Source organism: Heliangelus exortis, chromosome 7 (assembly GCF_036169615.1).
Source record: "Heliangelus exortis chromosome 7, bHelExo1.hap1, whole genome shotgun sequence".
NCBI lineage: Eukaryota > Metazoa > Chordata > Aves > Apodiformes > Trochilidae > Heliangelus > Heliangelus exortis.
Window position 1 is genome coordinate 8,271,845 of NC_092428.1, and position 24,096 is coordinate 8,295,940.

The window sequence follows — 24,096 nt, forward strand, 5'->3', positions numbered from 1 at the left end:
TACCTGACCTGGCGCCAAGTTCAGCTCTGAGTCCGTCTCCCGACCACGTAGCTACTGCTAATTGCATCATGGCCTGCGCTTTTTGTGCTGCGCCAAACTGGCCTCTACTCTTGAGCTCTCTGTGATTTTCAGTCTTTATCTCCTGGTACGAAAGAAAAGGGTTCAGAAAGGAGTGATAGTAAAGAGAGACAGGCTTCTTTTATCAGAGTTAAACCCAAATTTGGAGCTCCTCTTTTCCATTTGATGCAAGGCTTGGAAGAATCCTAACATCTTTCTGCCACCATAGAAGACTGAATCCAGACTGAAGCAAATAGATGTCGGGCTTACAAACTGAAAAAAATTAGGGAGAAACTCTGCTACTAGTAACTTTCCAATATATGAGTAACATGCTGCCCTTTATCAAGTCAGGGTGAGTAGATGTTTGAACTAGGAGTTAATTGGAAACGCGGGGCTAAATATTTTTCACTGGTGTCTATGAGCCAAAGTGAAGGAACTAGGACTCTCACCTTGTTCTGAAATGTGAGGTACAGTTGCAGTTTATGTAGTATCTGAGATTTTGAAACGTCTTCAGTGGGAGAAGACTTGAAACTAAATCACAGTGGTGTTAGCGTGGAGATTTATTAGGTTATTTGTATAAAGCAACGGGGAAAGTTTTGAATTATCTAATAGGTAGTAGAAGGAGTCATTCTTATGAGTTTATGGAAGAATATGATTAATCACTGAACAGTTATGTTTCAGGATATTGGACAGGATTAGAAACACTGAGAAAATTAGTAGTTAGCTTGAATTTATCTGTTTATGTCTTAAAACACTATCTCCTTTCCCTGTACCCCAAGAAAGAGAAGTGTGCATTTCAAAGTATCAGTTGTGATGTTCTTATAAAGGAGATCAAAGAAGAGGAGTGTAAACTCTGTTCAGTGGTACTTTGTTGAAAGATGATTCAGATAAGGGTGAGAAAAGAACCACTTTTATGGTCTCAACTGGGCCTGGGATGGCACAGTCCTTATCCTCTGCAAACACAGGCTAAAACATTTCTGGGCATTTTAGTAAACAGTCAGAGATAATGAACTAGCTCTCAGGCAGAGATGTACATGTTTGAGACATGTTAATTCTTAGACTGCAGAGACCTTCATGTCATGTTCTATGAATGGTGATGTGTTTGTAGTAAAATGGCAAGATTCAGATAATGCTACCTTTCTAGTTTTTGTTTGTTTGTTTTCTTTTTTCTCTTTTTTCTCTTTTTTCTCTCTTCTCTCTTTTTTCTCTTTTTTCTCTTTTTCTCTCTTCTCTCTCTTCTCTCTTCTTCTCTCTTCTTCTCTCTTCTTCTCTCTTCTTCTCTCTTCTTCTCTCTTCTCTCTCTTCTCTCTCTTCTCTCTCTCTCTCTCTTCTCTCTCTTCTCTCTCTTCTCTCTCTTCTCTCTCTTCTCTCTCTTCTCTCTCTTTCTCTCTCTTCTCTCTCTCTCTCTCTCTTCTCTCTCTTCTCTCTCTTCTCTCTCTCTCTCTCTCTCTTCTCTCTCTTCTCTCTCTTCTCTCTCTTCTCTCTCTTCTCTCTCTTCTCTCTCTTCTCTCTCTTCTCTCTCTTCTCTCTCTTCTCTCTCTTCTCTCTCTTCTCTCTCTTCTCTCTCTTCTCTCTCTTCTCTCTCTTTTTTTTCTTTTTTCTTCCTTTCCCCCCCCTTCCTTTTCCCCCCCCCCTTCCTTTTCCCCCCCCCCTTCCTTTTCCCCCCCCCCTTCCTTTTCCCCCCCCCCTTCCTTTTCCCCCCCCCCTTCCTTTTCCCCCCCCCCTTCCTTTTCCCCCCCCCCTTCCTTTTCCCCCCCCCTTCCTTTTCCCCCCCCCCTTCCTTTCCCCCCCCCCTTCCTTTCCCCCCCCCCTTCCTTTCCCCTCCCCCTTCCTTTTCCCCCCCCCCTTCCTTTTCCCCCCCCCTTCCTTTTCCCCCCCCCCTTCCTTTTCCCCCCCCCTTCCTTTTCCCCCCCCCCTTCCTTTTCCCCCCCCCCCTTCCTTTTCCCCCCCCCCCTTCCTTTTCCCCCCCCCCTTCCTTTTCCCCCCCCCCTTCCTTTTCCCCCCCCCCTTCCTTTTCCCCCCCCCCTTCCTTTTCCCCCCCCCCTTCCTTTTCCCCCCCCCCTTCCTTTTCCCCCCCCCCTTCCTTTTCCCCCCCTTCTTTTTTCTTATTTTTACTTAGACCTTAAAAAAAAACCCTTAGTATAACTTTATGAAAAAAGTATTGGGAAATAATTTAGTGCTCAGGATTATTTTTCTGAAATGGCCCATTAGACTCTTCTAGCTAGCTTTGCTCCTAATCCTACAAGCCTGTGGATTACTCCCAGAAAGAATAAAGTTTGATCTGGAAAAATGAAAAAGTTACTCAGTTTCTGAAGTGAATAGTTGTAGTATATTTAGTGTTACAGGTAACATCTAATCAGAAAGATTGATAAGACATCATTCTTTTGTTAAATTATTGTTTCTACTTGCTAATTATTAATGTTCTTATATGATGAACAATAGTTTTAAACAACAAAAGGATTGCAACTATGATGTCAGTCTTTAAATTTGTATTTTAGTATTAATGAAACTTGTGGGGCTATTTGTGGTTTTTGTTATTTTGTTTTTAAATCCTTCAGTGATTGAACATGTTATCTGATTAGATTGGAATAATTAATTTTATAATTTTTAGGATAAAAATCCTTATTTCAAAAGACACAGGAAACTAATAATATTTTTGTCGTAGACCAGTATTTCATTTACATGCTATGCTTAGGCTGGTGAGGCTTCCTTCCTCCTTTTTTCATGGTTCTGAATCATTTGAGACAATCTTTTTGGAATTTTTTAATATATCTGAAGTAGTTTGGCTTTGAAATTGTACTTAAGAGTTGAGTATAGTTTTGCACATTACCCAGCTTGATTTTTGAAAATCAAGTGTGGTGGTGGCAGGTAATCTCCTTTGCTTTGTCTATCAGTGAGAAAAAGAATTTTCATAGATTGGTGTCAGAATTGCTCTGAGAATTTCTGCTGCTTGGGATATTTTTTGCATTTAATGTAGTTGCTCTAAAAAAAAAATCTAATTGTGTTAACATGTAACTATTAAAACAACTCGGTTATACATGCTATTAAGGACTTACGGTGTTTCTTGGGTAAAAGTAAATCTATCTGCAAAAATATTTTTGTGTTAATGTAACTGTGAGTAGAAAGCCATGTGCAGACATAAAATGAAAATGGCTCCGGTGTCTGGCCATGGTTTAAATACTGGCTCGCTTAGTGTAGCTAGAAGTAGATGAAATAATGATTAAACTTTCCTGTGTTGGCATGTTAACTGTGGCTATAAAGGACATACAGTGTTCTCCTTTTGTAGAAAATCAATATGCATTTTTAAAAGACTTTTATTAGTATTTAACATGATTGCTTTTCTGTAAGATCTGTCTGTTGTGTTTCATTCTGCTCATATTTAAACTTTCAGTGGTTTGGGGGGTTTTGTAGTCCTTATCCATAAAAACTTTTAATTTTGCCAGACTATTCGACCTTGCAATGTTAGAACAAAACAGGGAGTTCAAGAAAGCTACAAGAGGGAGGTCAATGGTTATAAGGGTGATAAACACAAGAAACATATGCTTGAAGTGAATTACATTTTTTTAAAATGCTAATGTTCATGCCTTGAGTGTGACTGTGATGATTTACCTAAGACACAGAGCATAGCTTGAGGCAAAGACCCAATTCAAAGGTGGATTACAATCCTTGATGAAGTGATTGTAATGCCATAAGTGAGTATCAGGTGAGAGCAATTACAATTTAAAGGGTAATTGCAGAATGTTTCTGGTTAACAATTAACAATTAGCAGGTTGTGTGATGAAACATCTTCCATTGATTTATACTTCTTTTTGAAACAACTTTATGAACTATCTGATGGTAATCCATGTATTTTTGGTCATTGCATCAGTTGTTAAGATTTCCTACACAGTAACAATGTGCAGTTCTGCTGCTTGCTCCAATATTTTGTTGAATTGAGTTTTAATAGAATAATTGAATTTTAGAGGTTGGAAGGGACCTCTAGAGATCATCTAGATCACCTAGGGCAGGCCACACAGGAATGCACCCAAGTGGATTTTGAAAGTCTGCAGAGGAGATTGCATAACCTCTCTGGGCAGTCTGTCCCCCTGCTTTGTCACCCTCACAGTAAAGTTTCTCCTCATGTTCTAGCTAAAACCCATTATTCAGAGTTCTAATTTTACTGGGTACCAGAGAAAAGAGATTGGCCTCATCTTCTTGATAGCTGCCTCTCAGATACTTATAGACATTAATAAGATCCCCTCTCAGCCTTTTTTTCCTCAAGGCTAAACAGCCCCAGTTCTCTCAGTCTTTCTTCATAGGAGAGATGTTCCAGTCCCTTAATCACCCTCATAGCTCTCTGTTGGATTCTCTCCCGTAGATCCCTGTCCATCTTGAACTGGGGAGCCCAAAACTGGATCCAGTATTCCAGGTGTGGTCTCACCAGGGCAGAGTAGAGGGGGAGGAGTACGTCCTTTGATCTGCTGGACACACTTTTCCTGATGCACCCTAGGATACCATTGACCCTCTTGGCCACAAAGCCATATTGTTGACCCATGGAGAATTTACTGTCCACTAGGACTCCAAAGTCTTTTTCCATGGAGCTGCTTTCCAGCAGGGAATCCCCTAATCTGTACTGGAGGTTGGTGTTACTCCTATCCATATGGAGGAGTCAGCACTTGTCCTTATTGAACTACATTAGATTCAGCTTTGTCCAGCTCTCCAGCCTGTCCGGATCTCATTGGACAGTAGCACAGCCTTCTGGTGCATCAGCCACCCCTCCCAGCTTTGTATCATCAGTGAACTCGCTGAGGGTACATTACATCAGCTCATCCAAATTGTTGATGAAGATACTGAGTAAAGTGGCCCAGTACTCATCCCTGGGGAACACCTGGCTACAGGCCTCCAACTGGACTCTGTGCTGCTGATCACAACCCTCTGAACTCTGTTGTTGAGCCAATTATCACCTCACAGTCCAATCATCTGTCCCACGTTTCTTGAGTTTTGTTATGAGGATGTCATAGGAGACTGTTGAAAGCTTTGCTTGCTTGCACTGGTGCAAGGCATCCTACAGCAGTGCTGAATTAAAGCACCAAGTGTGGCTTTGTAGTACTCAAAGTAGAAGATGTTAATGGGCTGAAACCATGCGTTTCCTTTTGTTAAGTACTATTCATATATGATTTAGCATTATTTAAGTAACAGCTTAATTTTCATAGTGTATTGTCCTCCAATAAAGGATAGTCTATTACTGCATTCAGGCTTCCTGAAATAAATTTTATTATTGCTATCAAATATTTTCAAGTATTTTTTCAAAATAGTAATTGCTCTCATGGTGCTTAGTGCCATGATCTAGCTGATGTGGTAGTGTTAGGTCATAGGCTGGACTTGATGATCTTGGAGGGCTTTTCCAGCGTTAATAATTCTGTAATTCTGTGATTCCTCTGATAATGGTTTTCTTCCTTAAATGATATAATATGGTTAATGTAAAAAAATGTTTGTAAACAAAACAATTTTTTCTTAATAATAAAAATTCCAGTAATGCTTAATATTAATTTAACCCCCTTGACACATCCCATGGGAAATCTGTCCCTGAAAGAAGAAATTTGTTTGATGTGTCATTAATCTTTATTGGTGTAAGACTTTTTCCTTTCTCATTCTGTGCTCCTTTCCTCTCTTGACCTACAGCTTCCCACATCTCCAGCTGACAAGGCTTCGTTCCTGCAGAATGGAGGAAAGGAGTCCTGTGGGAGAGGGAAAGTCATAATTTGTAAAACAGAGAGGATTGATTGAGGTAAGGCCGGATTTTAATGCATGTTTTATGAATTAGAATTATATAGCTTTTCAGCTTCTAATAGTTTTCTTAATATTTACTTTAATATTTACTCAATATTTTAATTTAATTTGATTATTTTTCTAAAAAAAACAAAAGACGGAAATTCATATGGTGGATGTGTATGAAAGCTCACTATCAAAAATGATATAATAATCTCAAATTCTGAAGGGAACAGATGGCTTGCAGAAACAGAAGAGAACAGGAGAAAACCTTAGGGCCCATAATAATTTCCTCCCAGCAATAGCTCTTGTCTCCCCCTGTTCGTCGTCAACATCCAGTCATTTCTTCATCGCTGTTTTTGTAAGCCCAGTGTCCTTTGATTTGACACCCTTTATCTGCTGGCATTCCCTCCATCTCAATGGAGCCGCTCCATTCTCACCTTGTTTACCGAGGCTGTGTCAGCAGGGGGAGCGCCGAGAGCGCAGGAGGGGCTGAGCTCTGCTGGGGAGCAGCGCTGCCGACTGCGCTGCCCCGCTCTTGGGAGTTTTGACCTGGAGTGTGCCACAGCAGAGGGAAAGGTTTGGGAGAATACAGGTTCTCAGCAGGTCGTCTCTGGTGTCAGAGGGAAATCTAGTTGTTTTCACTTGGCTTTTTTGGGGGGAGTACACATAGGACTTGTTGCAAGTTGGAAAAATTTTAATGAGGAAAAGAACTGGTACACACCTAATACAGTAAAAAACAGTAGTTCTCAACCTTAGCTACTTTAGGTTGACTAATGAGTTAGGCTTCACACCCCACCCTACCCAACCTCCTGCACACATTTGTGGTGTGAAAATGATAATTTACCTGCAATTCTTAGAATTAATTGATTTTTATGTAAGATGAGATGGCCTAGCACCTTGTCAGACTGAGTTTTTAAAGTGTCGAGTGTTTTAGGGAAAAAAGTGTTCCCACATTTAACAAAGACAAATATTTGTCTTGTAGGATTTGCTTTATTTGTTTGATTGATTTAATTTTTTTAATTTTTTTTTTAACAAGCAAAAAAGCCCCCAAGAATTTTCCTCATGTTGGATGTTTTTGTTAAGAATTAAGTGAGGGTCAGAAAGCTAGCCTGATTTGGCATAAGATGAGGAGGAAGGTATAAGGGTCTGACTGTTCCTTTGCAGTGTCAGTGACTTGTTAAATCGTCTCATTTTTTTACAGAATTGCACCTTTGTACGTAGTCATAAAACCGATGTCTTAACATCTTAAATAAAGGAAAAGTTTTATGTAGATGCTGGAACATTAATTTGAAGATTTGGCTTTAGATTCAGTTACAAATGAATCTAAGTGTTCATGGTATAGTGTGTTGCTGCCATGTAGTATTTTGTAACAAAATACTGTATTTGGAGGTAAAGAACATGATTCTTTATTGCTTTCCCACTGTTACTTATGCCAATACTGACAGGTAGTGCTACAGATAAATTAAATGAATTAAACATCTGTGAGTTGCTTTAAAAGGCAGAGATTAATATATTTCCTTCTATTTAGGTCTCAGCTCTTCTATAGGGCAAATCTGTCATGGGTATTTCTGTGGTACAGTAAATGAGGACAGAAAATGCAGACCCTCTCTCTGTCTTCAACTTGCAGTTCCAAAGATGTTCTTAAGTGTCCTTCATACTTAAGCAGTTTCTGCTTCCCTTCCTTCATTATATTGATGCAGCTGGTTTTGCACATATAAAATGAGTTGAGTCTATGGTCTAGTTTAAAACACACAGAGATGTTTAAATAGGGATGGGGACTCACAGGATCTGCAAGATAGTGGTCATGTAATGCACATTGTTACCGAATATGTAGGCACAATTTCTAGAAAAAAGGCATTGTTCTCTGTGTCTTGTACGCCCAGTGCCCACAGTGATAACAAAAGTCTTTGCAATTAACTTAATGTAGCCTGACTTCTGCAAGGACTTTTGTTGGATTATTTTTGTATATTAAAGTGCTTCAGATGTAACCAGCTATCACAACAGAAAACTCTTTTTTTCATTGTGTGCTTGTGTGCTCTTTGTTTTGTTTTTTTTTGTTGTTGGTTGGAGGGTTTGTTTGTTTGTTTTTACTGCTGCATTACTAAGCTGAAGTTACATTTGTAAGGGTTTGAAAACTGAAATTCAGGAATAGACTATGAGGGTAGGAATAAGGGGTCTTAAAACTTTTTTTTTTTTTTTTTTCCTTATGGCAATAAATTTGGATTTCAAATTGTGTCAGAAATAAAAAAGGAAAAGGTCTCTCTACATGCATTTTAACCATGTCTTTTCTTTCAGGCTTGTGGCTTGTATTTGAGAAATTAAGCACAAATGGATAGAGATGGAAAAGCCAAATAATATGTTATTGACTATCCCATTGTTGTTCCATCCCTTCTCCAGATTTGCAGGCTATGCTCCCAATATCTGTCCTAAGTTTGTATCATTTTCATGTCCTGTTGTTTCATCACTTTATATATGCTTACAAAGACTGGTGTCTTGGAATTAATACAGAGATGTGGAACTTGGTAACATTTACAGGTATGTTATGGTTTGTAAATTTTTGAGTTTAGTCGTGAAAGCTAGTACTAAGTACCAGTGGTACTTAAAAGTAGTGAGAATTAGTTTCACTCTCCTCAGTGGATTTTAAAAATGCTACCTGAAAACATAAAAAACCAAAATAACCCAGTTAAGTACTTGTTCATTAGTTCATATATATCCCCTCTCAGTAGCTTTTGTAAATGAGCTGAAATGATTCTCATAATCCCATTTCAACATGAAAACACTTTGTTATCTTTCTTTTTGGCAATAGCTGAGGGGATATTATTTTTTGTATTTGCTTTTAATTGAAACCGTGTACTCTGTATTTTAAGAAAATCATTCTGTTGAAGACAGGCTGAGAGAGTTTGGGTTGTTCAGCCTGGAGAAGAGAACCCTTTGGGGAGACCTTGTAGCAGCTTTCCAGGTTGAATGGGGTTTACAAGAAAGCTGGGGAGGGACTTTTTATTAAGGCATGTAGTGATAGGACAAAAGATAATTGCTTTAAGCTGGAAGCAAGTAGATTTTGATTAGACATTAGGAAGAAATTCTTTACTGTGAGGGTGGTGAGATACTGGAATAGGCTGCCCAGGGGAGTTGTGGCTGCCCCCTCCCTGGAAGTGTTCAGGGCCAGGCTGGATGGGGCTTTGAGCAATCTGTTCTAGCGGGAGGTGTCCCTGCCCGTGGCAGGGGAGTTGGAACGAGATGCTCCTTAAGGTTCCTTCCCACCCAACCCATACTATTAAAAAAAAAAAAAAAAAAAAAAAAAAAAAAAAAAAAAGGGGGGGGGGGGGGGGCGTCAGTTGTAAAATTGCATTTTAAATTTTATATTAGCCTGTGGAATTTGAGAAGCTATGGGTTATGTGGGAGCCTGGCTCTTGTGTATTTAAATTTTTGTTTGGTTTGTATGTTTTCCACCTTTTTGCGTAGTAATTCTAGAGGTCCCTCTTGAGTTTAATGATGGTTATTAGATTTAGTATTTCTTTATTTCAAAAAAACCGCTTCCACTCTTTCACAAGTGAATTAAGTAATGTATTGTTTAGGTACTTCCCCCCCCTTTACTGTAAGCTGTGACATGAAACCAGTGAATAAAGATACAGTTGTGGTTGCAATTTTTATTGCCTTTTAACAAAATAAGTGACATGTAAATAGAATAGTTTGCCCTGTAACACTATTTTACAGTAAAATGAAACAGCAACTTTGAAAATACTCATTTAGGCTTGAACAGTATAGCATAACAATAACCAGTGAGTGATATGACTTGTAACACACCTGATTTTATTTTTTTTAAACACATAGCTTTCAAAGTTTATTAGGTTGTGATGCAGCACATGCAAACTTTATCTGTGACTGAAACATTAGCTGTTTATTTGGCACACAGTACATACACTTACATTGTTTCATAGTAGCGATTTTTTATTTCCCAGAATTTGTGTGATACATTGTTGTTTAGACTAAATACAGAAACAACAAAAAGTGCTTAATGACCGTTTTTCTACTGAGTTAAAAAAGACAGGAGAGCTTCTACACTTCTGCTTCCAAGATACCTGTGGATGAAAGAAAAAAAAAATTAGCATGTTTCTTGTTTGTTTGATTTACTATTAACTGTCTTATTTTTAGAAGATACGGATTTGTGATCCCACACATACAGGCATAATGTAAAAGTGCTTAGGGTCTTAAAAGATCAAGTCTCAAGAATTAATAGTACTTCAAGAAAGCATATTTGGGTAGAACTTGCATGACTGCGCTTTAGACGCCTGAGTCAGGGCTAACTGAATTCAGTGGAGACTGACTCCCAGCAACTCTGAGCTAGGTTCAATTTGCATTTTGCAGTCTCAACTACATTCCAGTTATTCCTATAAACAACCAATTGAAGCTACAGAAGTTGCTTTTTAGCAATGCATTAAACCAAGCAGTGTAGTAAATACTATAGTTAGATAAATGCCAAAATATTATTCTTCTGATAAATCCAGTTTTTAGAATGAAACCAACATTCAACCATTATATCAGTGTAAATAACATCAACATATTTTTGTTCAGTTTTTCTATGGTTAAGTGAGAGTTTAAGAAATTAACCTTTCATTTCTTTATACATACATTTTCTCTATACATTTCTACAGTCACCTTGACGATGTTGGAAATGAATGGCGAAGTACCTCAGCCGCCCCATTTTCCCATGCCCTATGCTTCTTTAGATTAAATTCTCAAAGAAGTATATGCATAGGAAAAAGGAACAACGAGCCAGATCGAGACCAACTCAGCTTGTTGCAGGAGTAAACCTGTAATATAACAAGATAGATCAAGTATAGTAAAAATAAATTTTATTCTTTACACAGTGCCTTTTATTTTGAGCTATAAGGCTGTTATAAACCAGTGCAGGCTAGAACAGAAGTTAAAGTATGAAACAACGAACATTAATGCCTATGATTTAGCAGAGACTTAACAGTATTCAGTATGTTAAAAATTCATCGGTACAATCTCAATTTTTGATGAAAGTAGAATTTTTAGAAAAAACGAAGAGTAATCTCTGTAGAATTGACCTGAAGATGAATTACAAGTCGGTAACAATAACCTGTATTCAGTACATTGCACTAGCGCACAATATTTGAGGCTTTTTGTATTTAAAAGCTGAGAAAATACCTAGTTGAACTACTGAGCAAAATCTTGAGAGGAAAAAAGAGTTTACGAAGTACAAAATACTGTAAAATGATCTCTAGGAAGAGCAGTAAGGCTTACCTGGTTAGCTGTCTGATGGATGAATTGCAATAGCTTCGTTCTCCTGCGAATTTATACTCTCCTGAAGACCTTGAAGAATATGAACAATACAGTGTAACTGTTTTCATAACTGATAATCGTTTTGCCCCTTGCCAAGGTCTTTGCTGCACCTGCAGATTGGGTGCACCAAAAGCGCTGCTTTGTAAAACTGCTGAAAACATGGGAAGTATCATTCATGTGTTGGGGGAGGCAGAAATGGGAGTACAATGAACAACACTGCTGATAGGAATAATTAAACTGATGGCTTGAAATGTGTGCTGAGAAAGGGAATTTATTGTCTGTGTTCTCTTTCACATACGTCAATGATATTTGGATAATGTAAGTCTGGGAGAGGACTTCTTGTTCTCAAAGCTGGTGCTGTTTTGTGCCTAAACACCCCTTCCCCCAGCACGCTTTTTCGAGAATGTCTATCAATGTCCTTCACTGCAAATACGACTTTTCTGGGGAGATATCAAGGTCTGTGTACAAGGCTTTCCTTTGCTTATCCAGGAATCAGTGAGGCTCCCTACTGGATGCCAAGGCTGGGAAACATCTTTCACCATATTTAGTCCTATTTGCTAACAAACTTTTTAACCATTTGCCTTCCAGTTACTGTCTTTCTTTCACGATCTTTGTTGCAATGTAACTGTTAATTTCCTATGTGAAGGTGATCTGTTTTGCAGTCTGGAGTGATCAGGTAGAACTCTTTGGAACTGGCTCAACTTAATTTGGAGAACTACAGTGTCACAAGTAGCCATAATACTAATTGTTACATGGTGTTGTTTATTCATAAATTTGGACACTCCTGAAATTCATTAAGTTCGCTCTTTCAGTGTCAAAACATTTGTCAAAATTTCCACAATTTCCTATTTTCCACTGTGTAACCTCAGGTTCAGTTTGTTCCTGTCACAGTGAACAGTCATCGCATTCTGATTTTTATAGTGTCTTGGAAAAAAAAAAAAAAAGGCTTCTGTTTTTAATTTGAGGTGAGTCTTTCCTTAGATTTTTAGAAAAGATATATGGTCACTACCCAGGAAAGTCAGTGGCTAGGGTAAAATAAATACCCTAAAATTTTAATGTCTACAAAAATTAATGTCTCAAATATTTTGTGTTGTATGTATAACTTGGTATGATACATCTTCATATTTAACAATCTTTTCCTATGAAAAGATCCACGCAAATGTCTTTTCTTACATATACTTAGACCTGTGGACTATGTCTGTCAGCTGCTGTAAAAAACCCCAACATATTCCATAATGCCTTTTTTTTTTTTTTTTAAATAAAAATAAAAATTAGAGGATATTTATTATATCAACCCTCTCTGAGCTGTTAGAACTAGTGGACTAAAAATCTCAACTATCTTGTAATGTATTTTAAAAGGGCAGACGATAATGCTTGTGAAGCTCTGGAACATATTTTTTGTCAGCTTAATACCAGAGCTCTCTGTTAGTTGATGTTTTTAAAGAGTGTGAGAGGAACTTTTTGTTTCATTTGTGGGCAGTTGTGCATATGTGTGTTTTTATTATGACACATATAGCTTTGTATAGAATTTTCATTTTTCAATGTTTTCGAATTTGTGAGAAATTCAGAATAGAATAGACTACTTCAGTTAGAAAGAAGCTAAAGTGATCATCAAGTCCAAACACCTGATCAGAGCCAGCCAAATTAAAACATGTAATACATGGGAGGTTGCAGAATCTACTTTTTTAATAAAAATTTTTACATTGGTTAATACTGCCTGCAGGTGTACAGAACTGTTTGGCTTTAATAGCTCCCTAAAATACTGAAGTACTCTGGTATTATGATAATTCATAACTTCTAATGTGGATATTTGGAGGTACAATGTCTTGTTAAAGCTGAGAACTGTCACAAGTTTCTAAGCTCTCAGTGGAACATGCAAGTGTGGACTGAGGGAAGTGTCACAAAAATTTCCTTCATGCTAATTTTTAAGTAAAATGGATACATGGCACCAACCAGTCAGATTGCAGATACTGGCTTTTACACTGAGCAACTGATAGGAAGAGTTCTATATTCCAGGACAGTGGAACATTTGGCCTGCGCATTTTGTGTAAGTGAATTCTGCCCTGTAAATACAGGACAAATATCTAAACCTTTGTCAGGAAGGATAAATAATCCCACAAAAAACACCAACAAAAATGACAAAACACCCACAGTCTCCCCCCTCCCATACTTACCCCCAGCCCAAGCCCCTCAACTCCTCAAAAAAACCCCCAACAATCAGCTATCTATTATTAAGAGATTATTTACTAACTTCATTATGATATTATCTTTTGAATAGCCTAATGCTGTAAATGGCTGCAGTGGAAAAGCAGTGATTCTTTGGCTAGTATGTGAATGCTGATTTTTCTTTATATTTGGAATGAACCTAGAGGGCATTACACGTGGGGCAATGCTGGTTATTTCAAATGTTTGGCAGATTAATTTCTGTATTCTTATGCAACGTGATGGTGGGATTGAGAGAACTCTCGTTAAAGTCAGTAATCAACCTCCCTTTAGCTGCAGCATGCCTATGTTAGGCAAACATGTCCAAACTGATTCCTACACCAACTGAACAATAACCTGGATAAATCTATGCACTTTTTCTATTAGAACCTCAGTAATTCTATATTTTTTTAAGGGAAACTAGCGATTCATGTTACTCACTAGAAGGGATGTTGTAAAAGAATGCTTGGTGTCCTTCTGGTTATGGAATATGAAGTCGTGTATGTATGTGTGTATATATATATATTTGCCAAGGCTAATGCATATGGAAAAGGCTATTCCAGTGTGCTTGGTACTATTAATTTATTAATCGTTGCCTTGGAAAAGAGAGTGAGATTTTGGCCTTTAAAACAGGTGTTTAAAAAAAGAACATTCTTAATTGTATGTAGCTGCCAATTTTTGAGTGCTCTGTTTGTGGAGCCCCTTTCTAATGTTAAAAGCTATTGTAGCGTGCTCACCTGAAACAAACACTTGTAACCTGTCCCTCCATTAATGATTGTTACAGCATAGATGCAATCAGAAGGGAAAGCTAACTGTGCTGTAACACACAGAAGTGAGAGAAAGTTCTAGGTTTATCTTCTCTCAGCCACAGGATTTATGCTTTAACTGTAGTTATGAAACAAAATAATTTGGAATGTAGTTAATTTAACAGCTTCATATGGCAACTTGGAAAAGTATGAGGTGGAGGCCTATTTTAGAAACTGAAGATGTTTCATGTATGTCTCTAACATAGCTTCTGAATTAAAACTGGAATGTTCAGTCTGTGTAATGTCCAAAAAAAGGAAGATAGATTTTTTTTTGTGTGTGTGTGTGTGTATGTGTGTTTTACTTTTTATATTCTAAACACAAACTGAAGATGAATGTTAATAGGAATGGAACCTGCCAGCTTATGGTAATGGCTTTCACAACTGAAAATACATGTGAACACCTGTATGTATTATTTCTTTCATTTATCTTAAGTTCCATACTTCTTTTAAAAGTTCATTTGCTTTAACCAGAGAGCCTTTGCTGATTAGCAACATGATGATCATTGGTACAATTTCAGACAGTTGACATGTAAGGGTATTTAGTAACCACAATGAATCTGTCATTCTTGTAAAGTAATGGTTGGTGTGTGTATTTTTTTATAGGTATATATGTGTGATTTCAATTGGTTTCTGTCTTCATGCTAAGCAGTTACAGATGAGTATAGTTAAAATGCACATTTTCATGATAGCTTCAAAAACATTCTGAAGAGTTGTTGTTCCCATATTCTAAAATTGCTTTGGGTCACAGTGACCTAAGTTGGGATTTTTTTAAGACTAATTGTCTCATCGCTTTCACATACACCCTGTCTTCTGTTTTGTATTCAGCTGTACAGAGCAAGAATCAAACTTTTTCATTCTATAATGTACTTAATAGAATGCAGTCAGGGACTTTCTTTCTAATGATGAACTCTTTTCAATGAAACTAGAGACCTACATTGCCCTGTGAATTTCACTGAATAAAAATCAACACACAGCCTTGTAACAGATGGTCTGGAGAACTGCCAACAGCTTCGCAGACGAAACTTCTGAATTTAAATTATTACCCTGTCAGGTTATAATTTTTTAAATTAATTCTGAAAGGTAACATATTTATTTGGACAAACACGTAATTAATTATAGTATTTGCAGTAAACTTTATAGTGGAAAGCTTAACTAAAAAATCCAAAGATGTACATGATACTTATATGTAATGTTAGGCTGTTGTTCGTATAGTAACATTCTGCACTAGTTCAGGGCTTTTTAAATGAAGGTAAACTGTTTCACTGTTCACTGCCTGAAGTCTTAGATATTTAGCTAAAAGTGGGACCTATGCAATTTCATTTAAGGAAAATATACTGAATGCAAAAAAATTGTTGGTGAGCGATCCTTGCAAAAAATGTTCATTTACATAAAATTACTTTATATAAGTATTAGATAAGCAAAAAAATTAGGTTTTTTTTGGGTTTTTTTGTTTGTTTGTTTGTGTTTTTTTGTTTTTTTTTGTTTTTTTTTTTTTTTTTGCAAATGCCATGTTCTAACTTATATAACAAAGTGCATTATTCCATTATTCTGGTAGGTTGTGAGTAATTTTTTTGGTTGGGTTTTTTTTTTTCCCTTGGTGTTTTTGTTTTTTTTTTCAATAAATTGCCTTAAAATGAAGATCTATGAACTGTGCCCAGATATTTGAAGTATAAATATTAAAAATATGCTACAGGCATGAATAGTAATGGTAAAAAATATTGGAAAGAAAGCTTGCGTATTTTTTGTCTGAAAGAATGAAGTTGGCAAGCATCTTAACTACTAAAAGAATGCAAGATACAGTAGCTGGCCTTCAAACTGTTTTTTTAGGCCAAGTAAGATGAACAAAGCTGACTGTATGCAAACTGCAGGAAATGGTTTATGAAACTAAACTGAAATAAACTCATATTCAGAGAAATGATTCAGTGTTCACTGAAGTGATTCCCAACGAAAGTAAAAATTAAGATTCCCAAGAAAACACCAGACTTCATAGGAGCCACAAAATCTTAATTTTTTTTCCATTCTTGAATAACATGGGAAGTATCAATATTTTACAAATCAAAGCTGAAATCCAGTTAAAATCTGCAGATTCACTAGAAATTCAGCTCAACTAAAAAAATTGCTTAGTTTTTTAGGTTTTTTTTAATTTTGCAATTTGATTATTTTTAAGCTCTACTTTATATATGTGTGTGTATATATATATTAATATTGATAATATTCTAAAGCATTTTTGAACCTACATGAAGAAAAGTTTTCTTACCCCTCAGTTGCCCTCTGCTGCACTTTTTAAGAGGTAAAGGCTTTCATTCTTTAAAATATTTTATTTGAGGTCATTTTTTTTCCCCTGCAAGAGTGCTGTTTACTTTTTTTTTCCCCATTTACTTTTAATTCATGCTTAACTATGTGTTTCTGTGAGTGATCTGTTGGTAGACCTTTAATATACATAATTGTCCTTCTAACCTATGCAGTGCAGAGCAGTCTTAAACTGCAGAATGCTCTGAGCTACGAGGGTACCAGTCCAGTTTTCTTAAAGGTTAAATGAAAATAATTGGTTTCAATCTTACTCACTAGGGCAGGCTGAATTTTAACTGTTGAAGTGTTGATACTGACCACTTTCTTCTTTGCAAGTGGCGTCTCTGTATGAAATGTGGTGCTCTGTTACTCATGTGCTAAGTGATCTGTCTCAGGTATATGAGAAAGGCTGCAAGATGTTTTTGCATGCCTGTATCTTCTCCAGAGTGTCAGTGAGAAAGGAGGCTGAACAGAAATAAGCTGCCCTAAGTCAGTGTCTCTGTACAAAAGATGTGCAGTGGAATGAATGCTTTACAGAACAGCTTCACATTATTTGTGTCTCATCTCTGAACTATGTCTTCCTGCATGACCTGAGTGGATCAGGTATACTCTTTTATAACTTGCATTTTAAATTCAGACTCACTGACTCCAAGGATGTTTGAAGTTGAGCACTGATAGTAGTATTGGAACCGCTGGCATCTTATATTTAATTAAAAAAGGAGTGTTTGTGAACAGTTTTTTAGTCTTCTTTATGTGTCATTTTTTGCAGGTGACTTTACTGTGTTTATTAATTGCACTTCAATTAGTACATGAATTGAAGTACTAATTAATTTGAGAAATTAATTAATAGTTAATAGTTAATTAATGAATTAATACTGGGGAATCCGGCATATTCAAAGCTAAACATCACTGTTCATGTTTGTGGAAATTCAGAGGAAGATATTGGTGGAAGCAAAGCCCTAATTGGGTCAGTTAAAAATCTTTCTAAAGATTCAATTTCTTGACATTATCTGAGACCAGTTCACTGTTACCTTTCTGCTGCTTCTCTGAATACCAGCCACATCCTCCTGCTGCATATTCTGTGCTGCTTCTGTTTTTTGGTGCCTCTCCAGTTTCCAGCTCACTCATTAGTTTTCAATGAAAGATTAATTCATCAAAAAAAAAAAAAAAGAGGCTTTCAGGCAAACTAGCAAAATGCAAGGAAAAAGATGGGGAAATAAGGTCTCCCCATTTTAGTAAAAGGAAGATTGGCTGGCTTGACTGCAGAACCCCACTTGCAAAATATAAATAGCTAGAATAATAGCAGGTTTTCTGTGTCTTGTCCCAGGATGATGTTACTAGAAACTGTGTGAAATCCCCGCAGGCTGGGTTTTTTCTCTATTCCAATTAGAAGTTGAGTAGGTAATATATACTAAACAGCATAGTGAAATAAAAACCTTTGTTATTATTGTGTTGTTGTAGCTCAGTCTGTCATTCAGAGGCCTCTTGTTAATATTAAACATTAGCAAGTGTGGATCAACCTCACTGTAATTTGTTTGCCTGAGCTCTTATTACAGGTAACACATTAGTTTCATATAAACTACATGTGATTATTGTCATTGCACAAACTTTTTTTAAAAAAATGCATCTCAGATGCATGTGGAAAAATACCTACATATGAAAAATTGTGAGGATTTCTTTCACTGGTAAATATGTGCAAACATGTAGTTCGAGCATTTTGCTTAGTGGATTAGGAAATAGTGGTACCTCATCTGAACAATCTGCTAGCTTCACATGCAAAGTAATGCACTTCCCATAGAACCAGTCACCAGCTGCTGTAAATGGGTAAAGATTTTTTGGGTGAAATATACTGATTCACAACGGTGGGCCTAAATGTTTCTGTGCTGTTCATTGAACAAAATTTTGTATTTTATTATATAGTGGCATGTTCAAACTTGAAAGATGGGATTTCTGAACATATAGTACTATTATTACTCTGAGTCCTTAGTTTATGTCTGAATCTATAAATCTGGTGAATGATTAAGCTGCTTGTGTCCAAAAGCACACACTCCAAATTAAAGAAAAAATTGACATGTTTATAGTCAGAAGAATAGTCATATTTCAGTAGAATCACCGATGTGAGTAATTTGAGAAATTAAATACTTTGGCTGAAAATAAAACTTTAAGTCTTATATAGTTAAATTATATCTGAATTTTTGACATTGTGACTACGATTTTTTTTTCCAGCAATCTATTATGCAGCCACAGGAGCAAATACTTTTAGTCAGGTTTAAGCAAATCCTCTTTAATTTTAATTACTCAGAGTTAGAAATGGAAAAATACAGCAGCTTGCTCTACAATGTTGTTACTTAAGTATAAAACATTCTCATGAATCTCACTAACAAGAAGCATCATATGTTTTTTTCCCTTCATCCGTTGAAGTGTAAATATTACCTTTAGAAAAATAACAGACAGACAAATTCAAATAGTGGCCTTGACAAAAGATGAAAACTTTAGTGTTGGTACAAGTTACTGATATCAAACTAGCTGGGAAAGAAATTAGCGAGGAGACAGAATTATCTTGTTATGCTGCCAGGGGGGAGTATCAGCAAAATTAACCTTGAGAACTGTTTGGACAGCATTCTTGTGAAAACAGTATGACACAATGTTAAAGATATGGATATGAAGAGGTCAACAGTTCTGAAGTGATTGAGGGAAGCTACATTTTATTAACTGCATTTTAAAAGCAATGTTACAGCAGACCTATTTGTGCTAAGATTTCTAATTGCAAGTACAGTATCTTCCAATTTTTTGTATCCTTACTGAAGGATTTGTTAAATTATAATGTTGTTCACCTCTCTTCTTAAAAGCAGGTTTCATACAGGTGTCTTATTTCAACGTGTCAAAACCATGGCACCTGAGTCTTAGCAGACTTAAAATTCTTTTTCCTGCTTCAGGTTCCATTCCAGATAGCCTTCAAGATTAAATAATGAAGCAGACTAAGAAAATTCAGATTTGTTTGGTATATTTGATGATCTATGCTCTACTTGCTGAAAATATCAACCACTCATTCCATATGCTATGACTGGAATTAATATTTTGGGACATGAGATTTTTAAAATATAATGTTTGGGTCAATAGGGCATACTATCTTGATCATGTTTGCTGTAGACTGCTATTATTTTGTGGCTGTGATAAACAGTCTTCTAGTCTATCTTTTAAGATTAATATTTTTAATCTCTGTTACTTCAGAAATAAGTGCTTCCTAACATATAATTTTAATGCCTTCACTATTTGTTTTCAGCTCTTAGTTTTAATACGGTTATGGGATAATTGTTATACTAAAAGCAAAACTAAAATTACCATGAAGCACTGAGTTCTGCTTTCAAAATAGAGCATTTTAACAAGCGCTAGCTAAATGTGTCCATTTAAACAGCCTTTACTAGGAAAAAAATATTCTTATCATAAAGTGATTATCTCACAGTAACTAATGTACAATATTCCTAAATAGATTTGATCATCTGTAGTGGCCTAAGGTTTAGTAGTTTGAGGTAAATTATTGCAGTAATCATTAGCGTGAAATCATTCTAATTTATGTGAAGAATGGAAATAACAGTGTCAGATCTTGCACCTGGGACAGAGTAGCCCTGGATCTTCATACACCCTGGGGAATGGGAGGCTGGAGAGCAGCCCTGCGGAAAGGCCTCTGGGAGTTCTGGTCAAAGGCAAATTGAACATGAGCCAACAGTGTGCCCTGGCAGCCAGGAGGGCCAACCAGGTCCTGGGGCTCATCAAGCACAGCATTGCTGGCAGGTCGAGGGAGGTGGTTGTCCCACTTTACTCTGCACTGGTGCAGCCCCGTCTTTAGTACTGTGTGCTGTTTTGGGTGCCACAGTACAAAAAGGACATAGAGCTACTGGAGAGTGTCCAGGAGAGGGCTATGAGGCTGGTGAAGGGTTTAGAGGGAAAGCTGTATGAGGAGCAGCTAAAGGCACTCGGTCTGTCCAGCCTGGAGGAGACAGGGGAGATCTCATTGCAGCTTACTGCTTCCTCACTGGGGCAGGAAAAGGAGCAGGTGCTGACCTCTTCTTTCTGGTGACCTAGGATAGGACCCAAGGGAATGGTAGGAAGATGTGCTGAGGAAGCTTAGGTTAGATAAACACCCAGAGGGTGGTTGAGCAGTGGAACAGGCTCCCCAGGGAAGTATTTATGGCACCAAGCCTGCCTGAGTCCAAGAAGCGTTTGGATGATGCTCTCAGGCACATGGTGTGATTCTTGGGGTGCTCTACGCAAGCACAGGAGTTGGATCTGATGATCCTAATAGGTCCCTTTCAACTCAGCATATTCTATGATTCTATGTATTTGCTTATAATGAAAGTATAGGAGTTTCCAACTTTATGGTAAGCAGTACAGGCATAAATGTACCTGTAGACAAGGTAACACAGAGTATTTTCCCCTAAGATTTCTGCCTCCAGAGACAATAAATTTTTTGAAAGGACTAAGTTTGAAAATTACCTTCTCTACCATAAAAAACAATGGAATATTTGCCCAGTTCAGAAGCAGCTTTTTTTCTCCTGAATGCCGATGAAGAGTAGAAAACCTTTCAATGAGAGGTATTTGATTGCCTGAACAAGACAGCTCATTTTGGACTGAAATATTAGAACATTTCAAACTCACAGAACAGCATGCTTCAGGTGTGCTTCTTTGAGGCTGCTGAATGAACCTAGCAGTTCTCTGCTGTTGAAAAGTTTAGTGTGTTCTATTTTAAAAATATAGCTGCTATCTGTTTTGTATGTATTTCAGTTTATTTGGGGGTTTTTGGGGGTTGCTTTCTTACTGAAGTTTGTTGTATAACACCAAATTCTAGGATCATTGCTAACAGTCAGAGAAAATCATGAATTCACAGAGATGAACTTCACCCTGCATTTAAAAGTTAAAGAAAAATATGATTAAAATTTCATCCTTTCTCACCATACAGATTTCTTCTATTACAAATTGTGTCTCCTCTGAATTTAGTTTCTTTCAATGTATTATTAATCAGTAACATAACTACAAAAGTAGCTGACAGCAGGATCCTACAAGGTTGCAATCTGTAACCTAATTAGAAATAAACATTTTGTAGATCTACAGCCTAGGCCAAGGTACTAGGAATCTGCTAATTATTTTGTCTCCTCTGCAGTTGCTCCTATGAGGCTGAAGTTAAAGCAGGAGAATTATGATGAGTAACTGCCTGAGAATAAATTCATTCTGGAAGGATTTTAACTTTTTCTGAAGCTTATAGACATGTATATTTGTCCCTTTGTATCAGCATGACAATTTATGCAGTGGCATAAAGTACAGAATATATTTGACTTAGGTTTTCAAGATTTAGTCTTGCTTGCTGAGAAATCAGAGAATACTATGTTCTTATTAAATGTTTTCTCCACTATTAATTAGAGTAATACAATGATTTTCTTTTTGATAAGACAGAAAATTGGCTTCATACATGTGTAAATTTGAGCACTTCATATAGGGTATGTGATAGAAAGTTTTTATATGCAAAACAGATAGAAACTGGCTGACATCAGAGAAAAGTTATGGCTCTGTTAGTGTAAAAATACACTAACACTAATAACTAATACTTCTGATAGATAAAATTAGGCCAGGATTTTGCTACATATGTCCACATAGATCTCTGCAGATCTGGTATTGCTGCCTTTCATGCTCCTGAACCTAAGGGTCTCCTGACATTATTGTAGTTGTTCATATAAACAATTTTTTTCTTTTTCTTTGAGGGAACTCTGTAAGTAGTACTGGCTACTTAGCACTGGTTAATAGCTCTTTTCTCCCAAAAGATTCCTCCAGTGCAGAACTGCACAATTCTTATATAACTCATAGAATTGTGACTAACTTCTTCCCCTTCATAACCGAGTTTTGAACTCCTAAAACAGATAAAGAAAAAAAACCAACAAAACTGAGCTTGTGAACTACTGTAATTTACATCTGGGAGTATCTGCAGCTGAGAATGTCTTGAAGCAGCCCCTGTACCACCTGCACTAACTTTTTTTTTTGAGAGAGAGACACTGATAAACAGCAAAAAGAGAAATATTTCTTTTCTCTGCAGTAAGCGTCGACAGTAAAATTTGTTAAAAGTCTTAACTCTTTATGCCAAGTTCTGAAGTATGTTGGGTATTCTGTGTGTGTCATAAACACATCAGAAAAATGTATAATGTCATTGTCACTAAAAAATTAAGGCAGAGTAACTATTAGAAATAATTTCATTAATTGAATTTTTTCCAGTTGGTTTCACTGTATAGGTATTAAAGACTTTCCACTATTTTATATCTTCCTTACTTTTTTAACCTAAGTTTTCACTGAATTTATATGAAAAGTTTTATCTACATAAAAAGAAATTCCTTTTTTGTAGATCCATATCTTCAAATATACTTTAGTCAAAATAAGGATTTGAAGCCTGTTAAAATGTGTACAAAACAGAGCTCTGATAACTGTGGTATTTTTTTGCAGTGAAATTTTCCCTTTTTGCAGAACAACTTTTTAGTTGGGAAACATTCTTGTAAGGGATCTTTTAATAATCTCAAAAGCCATTTATGTTATGGCCTTGCTCGGAACCTATTGCAAAACATTTCTCAAATCAGACTCAGAAATATTCAGGTGAGATGCCAGACTACATAAAAATGACCAGACTTACTGTCTAAAAAATTACTCTTGTGAAGGGGAATATCAACATTTCAGTCCTCCATTTTATAGCCAGAAAATGCATTTTATCAGACAATATAGTGAAAAGGTTTATATCTTCTTTTTCAAATTAACTCTCTCTCAGTATGTTAAGCTTTAGGAAAGAAAAACCTCTTAGGATTGTTCTGCATTTCTCCATGAGTTAAGATCTGACTTGATTCTGTTTTGATTCCCTCTCCCCTGTTATATTTACACTGGAAGGTGCTCTGAAACTTTTAAAGTATGATTTTGTTTTCATGCAAAGCATTGCAAGCAAGCTGAAATTCATGGAAATCAAGGTGAGGAGAAGTCTTAGCAGGTTTAATATGAGGTGATCACTTAATTAGCTATTAAGATTTACCCAGTCACCTCTGCTGTTGAGTCTAGAAATATTGTTTTACCATAGTTTGAATTTCAAAAGGTTATAATTTTGACTGAAACATCAAAAGAGGGGACCCCTATTTTTCTTAGTAATTCCATTACACACACTCTTCTCTGCCCCCCCCAATAACCACCTTTTTAAGATCTTGGTTTACATTTCTCTTTTTTCAGCTTCTCATTATTGAGTTTTGTTAGGCTGTTCCTTAGGAATGAGATAATACTGTATTATCTAATATTTTCTCTACATAAAGATATTTTGTACCACTCGGTGATGACTGAAGCCCAAACAGCTCCTCTGCAGCTGTGTTAGAGCAAAAAAAATAAGACAAGCATTCTAGTTGCTCACTGATAGCCGGAAAGTTAAACGCAAGCAAGACTCAATATTTAGTTTCACACTTTTTAGTACAAAATATTCTTTCTTTTCTCATAATATAATGTTTTGAATTGAAAGCACAAGAATTTCAGTATTTAATTCTATTTAAATAGTTAAAAGTTCTGTTGTCTTTTAATGGCAGTTGTCTCACGTAATGTATTTTCTTATAAAAAAGGAATAATAAATTTGGAAAAGATTAAGGAATTAAGTTAATGAGTATTAGTTTATTTTAACTAC